The sequence below is a fragment of the Somniosus microcephalus genome, chromosome 2, assembly GCF_052327205.1.
Source record: "Somniosus microcephalus isolate GS21.2 chromosome 2, FLI_Smic_1.0, whole genome shotgun sequence".
NCBI classification, from domain to species: domain Eukaryota; kingdom Metazoa; phylum Chordata; class Chondrichthyes; order Squaliformes; family Somniosidae; genus Somniosus; species Somniosus microcephalus.
Genome location: NC_140988.1, coordinates 14,524,790 through 14,536,860, shown reverse-complemented (window position 1 = coordinate 14,536,860; position 12,071 = coordinate 14,524,790). Strand labels below are relative to the sequence as shown.

At 47.7% G+C, this 12,071-nt stretch overlaps 1 protein-coding gene across 1 annotated transcript in view; it reads left to right on the top strand.

The window, feature by feature from the left end:
- Nucleotides 1-12,071, top strand: part of ccser1 (coiled-coil serine-rich protein 1) — a 1,261,432-nt gene that overhangs the window by 629,696 nt on the left and 619,665 nt on the right. The window lies entirely within an intron of this gene.

Genomic DNA, 12,071 nt, shown 5'->3' with positions numbered 1-12,071 from the left:
AAAAACAACGTGAGTTTAAAAAAGAAAGTGGTGTAAAGTCAGGAAAGCGCGGCAAAACGCGATCGGGGCATTTATACCCTTCCATTAAAGAGTTGGAGAAAACTAAGGCAAAAGTCCGATATCTGCTGGTTAAGGCCTCGTTGAAGGTCCTAATATTAACCATGCAGTGTTTCACAGACGCAGGGTTAAATTAGGAAACACTTACTCCCACGATGGAGCTTCATGCAGCAGTGACAGAAGCGAGCAGCGGGATATGATATGATATATGCGTTGATACATTTGTTGGTGGTTAGAGCACACTGGGGGGGAGGTGGGGCGGCAGGGCTGGCAAAGTGGGTACATGATTCACAGTGGGTACTGCTCCAGGAATCACAGTAGAGACAACTATTTGTTCATGGCAGAGGAGCAGTACACGAGAATTCTCGGGCTTGCCAGTGACGAAGGTGCCCCATTTGACTCATGAAGATTTGTAGGGGCCAGTAACCATCTGCAGTACTCGCCTCTGAATCAGAAGGCCGTGGGTTCAAATCCCACTCCAGAGACTTGAGCACAAAAATCCAGGCTGACACTCCAGTGCAGTGCTGAGGGAGCGCTGCACTGTTGGAGGTGCCGTCTTTCAGATGAGACGTTAAACCGAGGCCCTGTCTGCCCCCTCAGGTGGACATAAAAGATCCCATGGCACTATTTTGAAGAAGAGCAGGGGAGTTATCCCTGGAGTCCTGGCCAATATTTATCCCTCAATCAACATCACTAAAACATGGCAAATCGTGTTTAACTAACTTGATTGAGTTTTTTTGATCAGGTAACAAAGAGGGTTGATGAGGGCAATGCAGTTGATGTGGTGTACATGGACTTCCAAAAGATGTTTGATATAGTGTCATATAATAGGCTTGTCAGCAAAGTTGAAGCCCATGGAATAAAAGGGACAGTGGCAGCATCGATATGAAATTGGCTAAGTGACAGGAAACAGAGAGTAGTGGTGAATGGTTGTGTTTTGGACTGGAACAGTGGTGTTCCCCAGTGGCTGGTACTAGGACCACTGCTTTTCTTGATATATATTAATGAATTAGACTTGGGTGTACAGGGCACAATTTCAAAATTTGCAGCCGACACAAAACTTGGAAGTATAGTGAACAGTGAGGAGGAGAGTGATAGACTTCAGGAAGACATAGACAGGCTGGTGAAATGGGCAGACATGTAGCAGATGAAATTTAACGCAGAAAAGTGCGAAGTGATACAATTTGGAAGGAAGAGCGAGGAGAGGCAATTTAAACTAAAGGGTACAATTCTAAAGTGGGTGCATGAACAGAGAGACCTGGGGGTATATGTGCACAAATGGTTGAAGGTGACAGGGCAGGCTGAGAAAGCAGTTAAAAAAGCATACGGGATCCTGGGCTTCATAAATAGAAGTATAGAGTACAAAAGCAAAGAAATTATGATGAACCTTTATAAAACACTGGTTCAGCCTCAACTGGAGTATTGTGTCCAATTCTGGGCACCGCACTTTAGGAAAGATGTGAGGATCTTAGAGAGGGTGCAGAAAAGATTTACAAGAATGATTCCAGGGATGAGGGACTTCAGTTACGTCGATAGACTGGAGAAGCTGGGGTTGTTCTCCTTAGAACAGAGAAGTTTGAGAGGAGATTTGATCGAGGTGTTCAAAATCATGAGGGTTCTGGACAGAGTAGATAGAGAGAAACTGTTCCCATTGGCAGAAGGGTCGAGAACCAGAGGACACAGAGTTAAGGTGAGTGGCAGAAGAACCAAAGGGGACATGAGGAAAAACTTTTTTATGCAGCGAGTGGTTAGGATCTGGAATTCACCTCCTGAAAGGGTGGTGGAGGCAGATTCAATCGTGGCTTTCAAAAGGGAGTTGGATAAGTACCTGAAGAAAAAAATTTGCAGGGCTACGGGGAAAGGGCGGGGGAGTGGGACTAGCTGAATTGCTCTTGCAGAGAGCCGGCACGGGCTCGACGGGCTGAATGGCCCCTTGTGCTGTAACCATTCTATGATTCTAACAGATTATCTGGTCATTATCCCATTGCTGTTTGTGGGGGCTTGCTGTGTGCAAATTGGCTGCCGCGTTTCCTACATTACAACAGTGTCTCCACTTCAAAAGTACTTCATTGGCTGTAAAGCGCTTTGGGGCGTCCAGTGGTCGTGAAAGGCGCTATATAAATGCAAGTCTTTCTTTCTTGCTTTCCACACTGCACTACCAGCAAGTCACCCGTTTTTTAGGCGACAGGGGAATGCATATGGGGACATGTCAGGAGTCATTTAGTTTGTTAGGCTTTTGGAAAGCTGATGCTTTACTTTCTGCCCAGTGAAAAAATGAGACTACAAGATGTATTTAAAATGAATTACTAATTCAATTTGAGATTCAGTGCATTGTATGAGTTTACCGTGCTTTACTGCCGCCTTCCCACCTTGTGTGATGTGAAATCCTCCAGTGTTGCTTACGGGTGTGCCATTACTCTAAGTGTTCCCCAGTATGAGTGAATCGTACAGCTGCTGGCCATCCCTTCACCGTCAAATCATATACCCGAGGCAGTGTCGGGTCATTTCGGGTCTCCTTCTCTATACCAGCGTTAGTTACTGGCAAGCATTCAATTATAGTCGAATGAAATATTTCGACAGGATCCACAGCTGGTGCTTCCTCCGCAGTAGGCAGTGGCAGGCGTGATAGCCCATCAGCGTTTCCATGCTGTTTTGTGCCCTTATACTCGATTTCATATTGGTGCGCCCCTAGAAAAAGGGACCATCTTTGTAGCCATTGCGCAGTCATCACCGGAATGCCCTTCTTTGGATTAAAGATGGAGACAAGTGGTTGGTGGTCAATCAGCAAGGTGAACTTCTGCCCGTGCAGATAGTGATTGAACTTTTTCACTCCCCACACTAGGCTGAGGGCCTCCCTGTCAATCTGGGCGTAGTTACGCTCGGCTGAGGTTAGTGACTGAGACGCAAAGGCTACTGGCCTCTCCGAGCCGTCCGGGAATTTGTGCGACAGCACCGCTCCAATGCCATAGGGTGATGCATCACACGCCAACCGAATTGGTAGTGCTGGGTTGAAATGAGCCAACACCTCTTTTGATGTGATCAATGCTTTGCTCTTCTGGAAAGCTCATTTACATTCATCACTCCACTTCCATGGTACCCCCGTTTGCAGTAGGGTGTTCAGTGGGTGTAGTACGGTAGACAAATTCGGCAAGAACTTATGGTAGTAGTTCACCAGCCCGAGGAACGACCTCAGTTGTGACACATTTTCCGGTGCTGGAGCCTTGACTACTGCCTCAATCTTTTCAGGGGACTTATGTAACCCCTCTTTATCAATAACGTGGCCACAATACGAGATCTGCTTCTGGAAAAACTCGCATTTGTGGCGATTAGCTCGGAGCCCATATTCCTTCAATCTAGTGAGCACCTGCTCCAGGTTGGCAAGGTGATCACTGTCATTTTCGCCCGTGACCAGGATGTCGTCCAAATAACACTGGGTCCCTGGAATCCCTTGCAGGACTTGTTCCATTGCCCTTTGCCAAATAGCCGGAGCTGATGCTACCCCGAACACCAGCCGGTTGTATTGGTAGAGACCTTTATGAGTGTTGATCGTGAGGTACTGTTTCGAGGCTTCTTCTACCTCCATTTGCAGGTACGCCTGGGCCAGATCAATCTTAGTGAAGGGATTCCCTACAGATAGCGAGGCGAAAATATCTTCAATCCGCGGAAGCGGATATTGTACAGTGTGAAGGATTGGGTTCACTGTCACCTTAAAGTCCCCACAGATACGAACCTTCTTTGGTTCCCCAGGCGTATTACTCAACAACTTCTTCATTACAGGAACGATGGGTGTAGCCCACTCGCTCCAGTCCACTTTGGACAGTACTCCTGAACGTTCCAAACCTTCCAGCTCTGCTTCGACGGCTGGGCGGATCGCATAAGGCCTTAAAAAACTTTGGGCTTGCATTTTCCTCTATTTTGATCGTTGCTGTTATGCCTTTTAGTGTTCCGAGTCCCTGCTGGAACACTTCTTGTGCGTCAGTTAGCATTTTTGACAGTCGTCCAGGTGTGACGTTGTCATCCTTTTTGGCATCTACAGTCAGTGCTGGTATGGAATGCCAATCTAGCTGTATCTTCTGGATCCATTCACGTCCTAGTAGTGGTGGTCCTCCATCTGGCAATACATATAGGTCAATTTTTGGTATTTCCTTGCCGTTATATATAACGTTCACCCTTATTTTTCCTTTGGGGTAGACTTTTTGCCCCGTGTACGTCTTCAAGACAATCTTTGTATCTCTCAAGGGTATATGTGAGAATAGCCGCTTGTAGTCCCTTCGGTTTATGACTGTTAGGGCTGATCCTGTGTCTAATTCCATTTTCACTTGGACTCCTGCTATCTTGAGCGTGACCCAGATAGTTTGGTGATCCTCCGTTTTGATCACATTATGTAGTTTCAGACAACCCAGCTCCTTGCTTCCGGAGTCTGTATCACTCTTCTGTTCGTCTGAACTACTCTCCGTCACCTTATGTACCTTCTTGTACTTCTCCTGTGGAGATTTCTTGCTGCTGGTTTTCTTTCCCGACCTGCAGACTCTTGCTATGTGTCCTACTTTTCCACACTGTCTGCACACTTTGTCCTTGAACCAGCAATCATTATGGTTGTGTGTTGTTCTGCCGCAGCGATAGCACTTCACTGTTCCGTATGACATTTCATTTGTGCCACATTCTTGCGGTCTCCGTTGTATCTCTGCAGCGCCCCGTGCTGCTGCTTTGTGTGATACTGCAATGCTGAAAGCCTTGTCCAGCGTAAGATCCTTTTCTGATAGAAGCCATTTCTGGGTTCCTTCACTTTGAAGCCCACACACAAACTTGTCCCTTAAAGTATCTGCTAGTCCCGTTCCAAACTGGCAGTGTTTCGATAGCTTGCACAGTTCCGTTAAATACTCAGCATTACTTTCATCTTTATGCTGGTTCCTTTTGTGAAACTTAAATCTTTCTGCTATCAGCAGCGGTATGGGGTTTAAGTGGTCCTGTAGGATTGACACTGTTTTCAAAATCCTTTTCTACTGGCTTCTCTGGGGTTACTAGGTTTCGTAGTAAGCCATACGTTTTTGCACCCATTGAATTCAACAATACCAGCGCTTTCTTGTCATCTGGCACTTCATTCGCCTTGCAGTATACTTCTATGCGTTCGACATATGTCGTCCAATCTTCGACTTCATTGTCGAACGCTGTGATACTGCCACTCTTCGGCATTTTTGGGTGTGGTTAGACTGGCTTAAAATGGCGTCTTCCACGCTTTCCTTTCTTCCCCGCTGCCGCTTAAAATGGCGTCTCCCGCGCTGCTGCCAACGCCGCTCTCGGCGGTCCTCGTGGCAAATGGCAACGCCCTGTGGGTTTCGTGCGCTGCTCCTGCGTTGCTGCCAATGCCGCTCTCTGTGGTCCTCATGGCAATGGCAGCGCCTCGCATTTTCCTGCGCGCCTCTCTCCCCCGTTGATGCTGCTCGGCCCTTGAACACCGGCTACGCTCTGCTCTCTCTCGTCTCTCTCCCCGTTGATGCCACTCGGTCCTGAACACTGGCTGCGCCCTGTGCGCTCTGCCCTCTCTCTCTCTCCCCCGTCGACGCTGCTCGGTCTTTTCTGTGCCGCTCGGTCGGCTCTAGCCGCCGCTGTCCGGGAAGGGTCTGCGCAGTACCTGTTGCCAGCCCGTTTCGCTGGACCACCGTGACTGGAAAGCCAAGCCTGGCTCTCGACAGCCTCCCCTGCGATGCTCAAATCTCCGCTGGATGACTGGGCGGTTGCCCGTGGTCGACGCCCGTGCTTCTGGACTCGACCTCCTTCCATTGTTCTCCAGGAGCGAATCCCTGGGAGGTGATGCAGAGTTGCAGGTAGGTTCGAAACTGCGTCGTCGCCAATGTTATATCCGTGTATCTTAATGTTGTGTCCTTCAATAATCAGACAACAGACTGCAGGGAACGATCAACAGGTGTTTACTGAATGAGGGTTCAAACTGCAACTGACTGTACAGATCACTACTCAGGGTTTATATACAGGTGTGGTCACTGCCGGTACTACAGGATACAGGAGCTCTAAAAAGTAGTTCTCCCCCTTAAAGGTACATACATTACAGTGTGTGTAAAGTGTTTAAAGAAGTTCTACTAACCTTTACTTACCTTTACAGCCTTCCTTCCTTCAGATCTCGGGAGTCCCTCATCTCACCGGCACAGAAAGCAGAATGGCCGCCAGCTGTCAAAATCTGCAGCCTCTGCTTTCTGTTCCGGGGAGATCTCTAAATCATCCTGAGTGGAAGGAATTAACCTGGAGTACAGATTGTCAGTGTTTGACAGCTTCAAACAGCCGTGAAGTGCTGATATTTCATCTGTCAAAAGGTCTCGGAAGATTAGGCAGTCTGCAGCCTTCCGGACTCAATATCGAGTTCAACAATTTCAGATCATAAGCTCGGCCCCCATTTCATTTTCTCTTGTAATTGTTCCACTCCTTTCCCCCCCCGCCCTTTCCTTTTGTTTCTCTCTCACACCTGGCCGCTATCTTTTGCCCTGCCAGTACACTTTACACCTAATCCCAGCCTATTACCATCTCGTCTAGCTTCTAATCTCTTTTACTTCTTTTGTTTCTTTTATTCTTTTGTCCGATCGCAGCCCTGCCTTCGATCTAGTTTCTTTTCTTTCCAGTTTTGAAGAAGGGTCCAACCCGAAACGTCAACTCAAATTTCTCTCCACGGATGTTGCCTGACCTGCTGAGTTTTTCCAGCATTTTCTGTTGTGAATATGCAGATGTTCTTGTTCAGACTTTAGATTCGTATATTAGATTGTCTGTGATCCAGTCTCTTGAAGGTTTGTAGTTTCGGCTGCAATGTTTGAATTAACCCTTTATTGCCGGGCCCTTTTTGCGGGCTGTGCACTTCTGGGTTTTTATATTTCATAGTCCAGTATTTTTACCATTGGGGGAGAGGAATAGATCCTACACTGCAGCCAATCTCCCCACAGTGCTCGCTGACCTGAGCATAGAACAGTGAGAATCTAGGAGGTCTCATGGTTGCCTGGAAGGATTTTCCAAGTGAGTTGAAGCAGGCCGTGAATGCATCTGAGAGTTCGGACCCCGAACCTCCATAGTAGCACTGGGATCAATCTGAAGAGGTCAGTGTACCTGAAAGAAAGAATTTGTATTTACATAGCACCTTTTACAACCTCAGGACATTCAAAAGTGCTTTACAGCCAATGAAGAACTTTTGAAGTGTAGTCACTGTTGTAATGTAGGAAACGTAGCAAGGTCCCATAAACAGCAATGAGATAATTACCAGAAAATCGGTTTTGAGCGATATAACAGCAGAAAATGCTGGCAACACTCAGCAGGTCAGGCAGCATCGAGGAGAGAGAAACAGAGTCAACGTTTTGGGTCAAGGACCTCGACCCGAAACGTTGGCCTAGAAATTCAGTAGGCTTTGCGCCCACTTTTCGCCCAAAGAGGGTTTCTGCGCCAGTGTAAGAGGGTGCGCTGATATTCAGCGCTGCGGTAATGGCGGCGGTAGCCAGTAGCGCTGCGCCGACACCGATGACGTCATCGGTGTGCGCAGTGCCCCGGTTCCGCCCCGCTTCCGGCCCAAACCCCATATTTAGTTGCGGCCGCCTCTTCTGCAGCGGCCGCAAACAGCGCTGGAAAAACAGGGCCGTACTGCTGCGCAACTGGGGCGCTTTAAGGTGGAGGTGCGACCGGCCGCTTTTTCGGCGGCCGCCTGCCCACACCTCCCTCCCCGGCCTCCTACACCACCCCCCCCCCCCCCCGCGGCATTGGTGGCTGATTCCCGCGAGCCCGGCACTTCTCCGTGGTGCCGGCCTCATTTGCCGGCAGAATCCAGCGGCGATCTCACGGCTGCAGGCAGCTCCTCCTTAAGAGAAGGAGGAGGCCTGCAGTACCCCAGCCTGCCGCACCGCATCGGGTGGCGCAGCGGCAGCTGGAGCGCTGAATTTCACTTTCAGCGCCCCAAGCGGAGGCGGGCACACCCTGTAACAGTGCCCAGTTCCGACTTGGGGCGCTAAAAGTGAATATCTGGCGGGCGCAACTGGCTCCGCGCGCAGCGCTAACTTTTGGGCGTTAGCCTGCTGGCGGGCCTTAACTGAATTTCTAGGCCGTTGACTCTGTTTCTCTCTCCTCGATGCTGCCTGACCTGCTGAGTGTTGCCAGCATTTTCTGTTGTTATTTCAGATTTCCAGCATCTGCAGTATTTTGCTATTGTATTGCTGTTTTTAGTGATGTTGTTTGAGGGATAAATATTGGCCAGGACACCGGGGAGAACTCCCCCTGCTCTTCTTCGAATAGTGGCCATGGGATCTTTTACGTCCACCCGAGAGAGCAGGTGGGGCCTCGGTTTAACGCCTCATCCGAAAGACGGCACCTCCAACAGTGCAGCGCTCCCTCAGTACTGCACTGGAGTATCAGGTGGATTATATGCTCAAGTCTCTAGAGTGAGACTTGAACCCACCGCCTTCTGACTCAGAGGTGAGATTTCTGCCTACTGGGCCACGTCCGACACTTCTGAGGTTTCCAATGCTGCTGACGGCGGTGTTTCATCTGCTCAGGTAATAGGCTACAGTACAACCACGACTCCATAACAATGGCCCAGAAATTTGGGTCGGGGGCTTCCCGTGGATGTAAGCCCCTGACCTGCACTTACCTACCGCGCCGCCCATTGTGCTGTGGGCCTCTGTGGGATTCCGATCCTGGGCCTGCTGCAACTGCCAGCGCGCAGTGCTTGCGTATCCCAGGGGCGCAGTTAGTTCGATGCGTCCCCTGGGATCACGTTGGCCATGGGAGCCAATGGTAGCAGGGAATGCTTCATTCATAAGTTTGACAGGAAGAGCTGTCAAAACCATAAATACTATAAGCCCCAAAACATAACTAAATCTTCAAGTAAATTTTTTTTTAAACTTCACATTTTTTAAATAACTATAAATTACATGAAATAACTTTTAAACAATAATTTAAATTTTTGAAAAAATTGATTATATTTTCAAATGGGGCTAAAAATAAACTTACCCTTCTTTAAAGTATTTATAAAAATAATAAACCTGTGGAAAAAATGTTTTAATTTTAATTAATTCACCACTTACCTTGTTAAACGCAGGCCTTACGCCTGCTTTTTACATGTCTAACTTCTGGAGACTTACCCTCCCGGAAAAACCTGGAAAAAAAAGTAAGTTTGATGCGCACGCGCTGCCTCTCCTGCGCACGCGTTCCACTTCTGAACCCCTTCTTTCAGGGGAACGGAAGTGCCGGTTTCCCGTGCATGCGCAGTGCATTCACAAAACTGGCACTTCCATTGGGTCTACGCGTGAGTACCCTGTGCATACTCACCCGTGGAGACCCGAATTTCTGGGCCATCAATGAGAGTTGGCAATGCACATCTAGATGTTTGATTCCCCTCATGCACCCCACCCCCCGCCCCACCCACACACACTGCCCAGACCACTTTTTTTATTCATTCACATTTATTCCCCATCCCTAGTTGCCCCTTTAGAAGGTGGTGGTGAGCCGCCTTTCTTGAACCGCTGCAGTCCGTGTGGTGAAGGTACTCCCACAGTGCTGCCAGGGAGGGAGCTCCAGGATTTTGACCCAGCGACGTTGAAGGAACGGCCGATATACTTCCAAGTCAGGATGGTGTGTGTGACTTGGAGGGGAGCTTGGAGGTGGTGGTGTTCCCATGCGCCTGCTGCCCTTGTCCTTCTAGGTGGTGGAGGTCGCGGATTTGGGAGGTGCTGTCGAAGAAGCCTTGGCGAGTTAACACAGTAGAGAAGGTTTTGAGGCCTCTTGCCTGGCAGAAACGGGGTGGAAATCACCCGGGAAAATAGTAAGAAATGACATACAAACGACATTCCCACCATCGTTGTGTCCAGTGCAATATTACGCCCTAATCTACCACTGGGCGACCTCTGTGCCTGCCTTTATCAGGCGGTGTGCCCTTTTAATATGCAAATCGAGGTCACATTGTGTAGGTGTGTGGTGATATTTTCTTCATTGCTCCCAGCTACATTTCAAAGCCATGTGTTGCTGCAATTTATCTGGTGAGTCATTAACTGCAGACGGGAACGCACTTCTCGTGCTCTTGATATGGAGGAGCCCTTGGCTGTTAAATAGCCAAGCAGAAAGATACTCACTGGATTCTTGCACTGTTTCCAGAGTGTGGGGTCAGCACGTGGGCTGAGAAAGAAAAGCATTTCCCAGAGAGTTTGGGCTTAGCATTCACCATGCATTAGTTGGTGAGCGGGGATATGTAACTGAAGTGCCTTGCCATGCTCAGTAAAATGTTACCGCTGCTATTGATCTCTTGAAATACGTATCACAGTGAATTTTTAAAGGTTTGCAAATTTAAGTTTTGAGTTAACTGATTTAATACAATCTGTTCCTGTTAATTGGAAGTCATTTTCTGGGGGGAAGATTTGAATTATCCAGTCATTTTAAATTAAGCAAAGTAATTAACGCAGCAAAATGAGAATTTAGTGCTTTCGAAGAATTGAATTATCCTATCATTTGAAGCAACTTTAAATTAAAGGGAGCAGGCTGTAATTCCAAAAGTATTCCTTTACTTTTAAGAAGAGAAATCGAAAAGGCAGTGTAATTTTCCATTTTGCGGCCAGAGCCCCGATTTTACCCGAACCGGCCGGCGAGCACAGGGCGGGTTCTGGTCGGAAGCCCGATTTACATCCCGCCCGATTACACGCTCACTGAAATCATTCTCTTCTGGGCGGGTTAGGTTAAAATTGGGGGTCAGAGCTTAGAAATTTACGGCACAGAAGGAGGCCATTCGGCCCATCGTGTCTGTGCCGGCCAAAAAAGAGCTATCTGGCCTAAACCCACTTTCCAGCTCTTGGTCCATAGCCCCGTAGGTTACGGCACTTCAAGTGCATATCCAAGTACCTTTTAAATGTGATGAGGGTTTCTGCCTCTACCACCCTTTCAGGCAGTGAGTTCCAGACCCCCAACACCCTCTGGGTGAAAAAAGTTCTCCTCAACTCCCCTCTAATCCTTCTACTTTAAATCTATGCCCCCTGGTTATTGATCTCTTTGCTAAGGGAGTTAGGTCCTTCCTATCCACTCTATCTTGGCCCCTCATAATTTTATACACCTTAATTAAATCTCCCTCAGCCTCTTTTTCAAAGAAAACAACCCCAGCCGATGCAATCTTCCCTCGTAGCTAAAATTCTCCAGTCCTGGCAATATCCTTGTAAATCTCCTCTGTACCCTCTCGAGTGCGATCACACCTTTGCGTCAGATGCACCAACAGCAAGAGCTGATGATTTGCCCCTCTTCCTGCAACCAGTTCCAGTGCCTGTCAAACAGGATGTTCTATAAGTCAGATCGTCTGTAAGCTTGTTCCATTGAAAGGGAGCTGGCTCTCGACGATCTCTACTGGAAGTTTTTATTTTCAGATTTTCGTGCTGATTTTTTCAGTGTTGAAGCCGACATTTCTAAAACAGCACCAGGTGTCCGTAGGAAATGGCTCCTTTTCTGAACCGTTGGTTTTGAACAGAGGAGATGGATCGTGGTGCCAAGGTTAAAGCTACTGCCTCAAGCAGGTAATAAGGGCAGCAGTGGCAAACCATTTCCACACCAGTTACTATAGAAACAAGTCAATTCTCATTTTTTCTTCTTCTGAAAATTCAGAGCTGAGGAATTGATCCAGCCTTATTAGAATAAGATTGGAGAGAGAGCGGGGTGTTGAAAAGGTCTAGGAATTCCAATAAATTCATGCAGTTTGCCATGAAATTAAAAGTCAAGACATTTTTCATGTTAACCCCTCAGATACTGAATATTGGCCAGTTTAAAAAAAAAAATATCTTGTTTCATGTAACATCTGTGACTGCTTAACTATATATTAACATGGTACTTCGTTAAGTAGTTATTCCTCATGGCTATTGGTTATCAGAGTCTCCCCATTATAAAAATTAATTCTCTAATTGATAGCCATGGTGTGGAGATGTTGGTGTTGGACTGGGGTGGACAAATGTAAGAAGTCACACAACACCAGGTTATAGTCCAACAGTTTTATTTGAAATCACAAG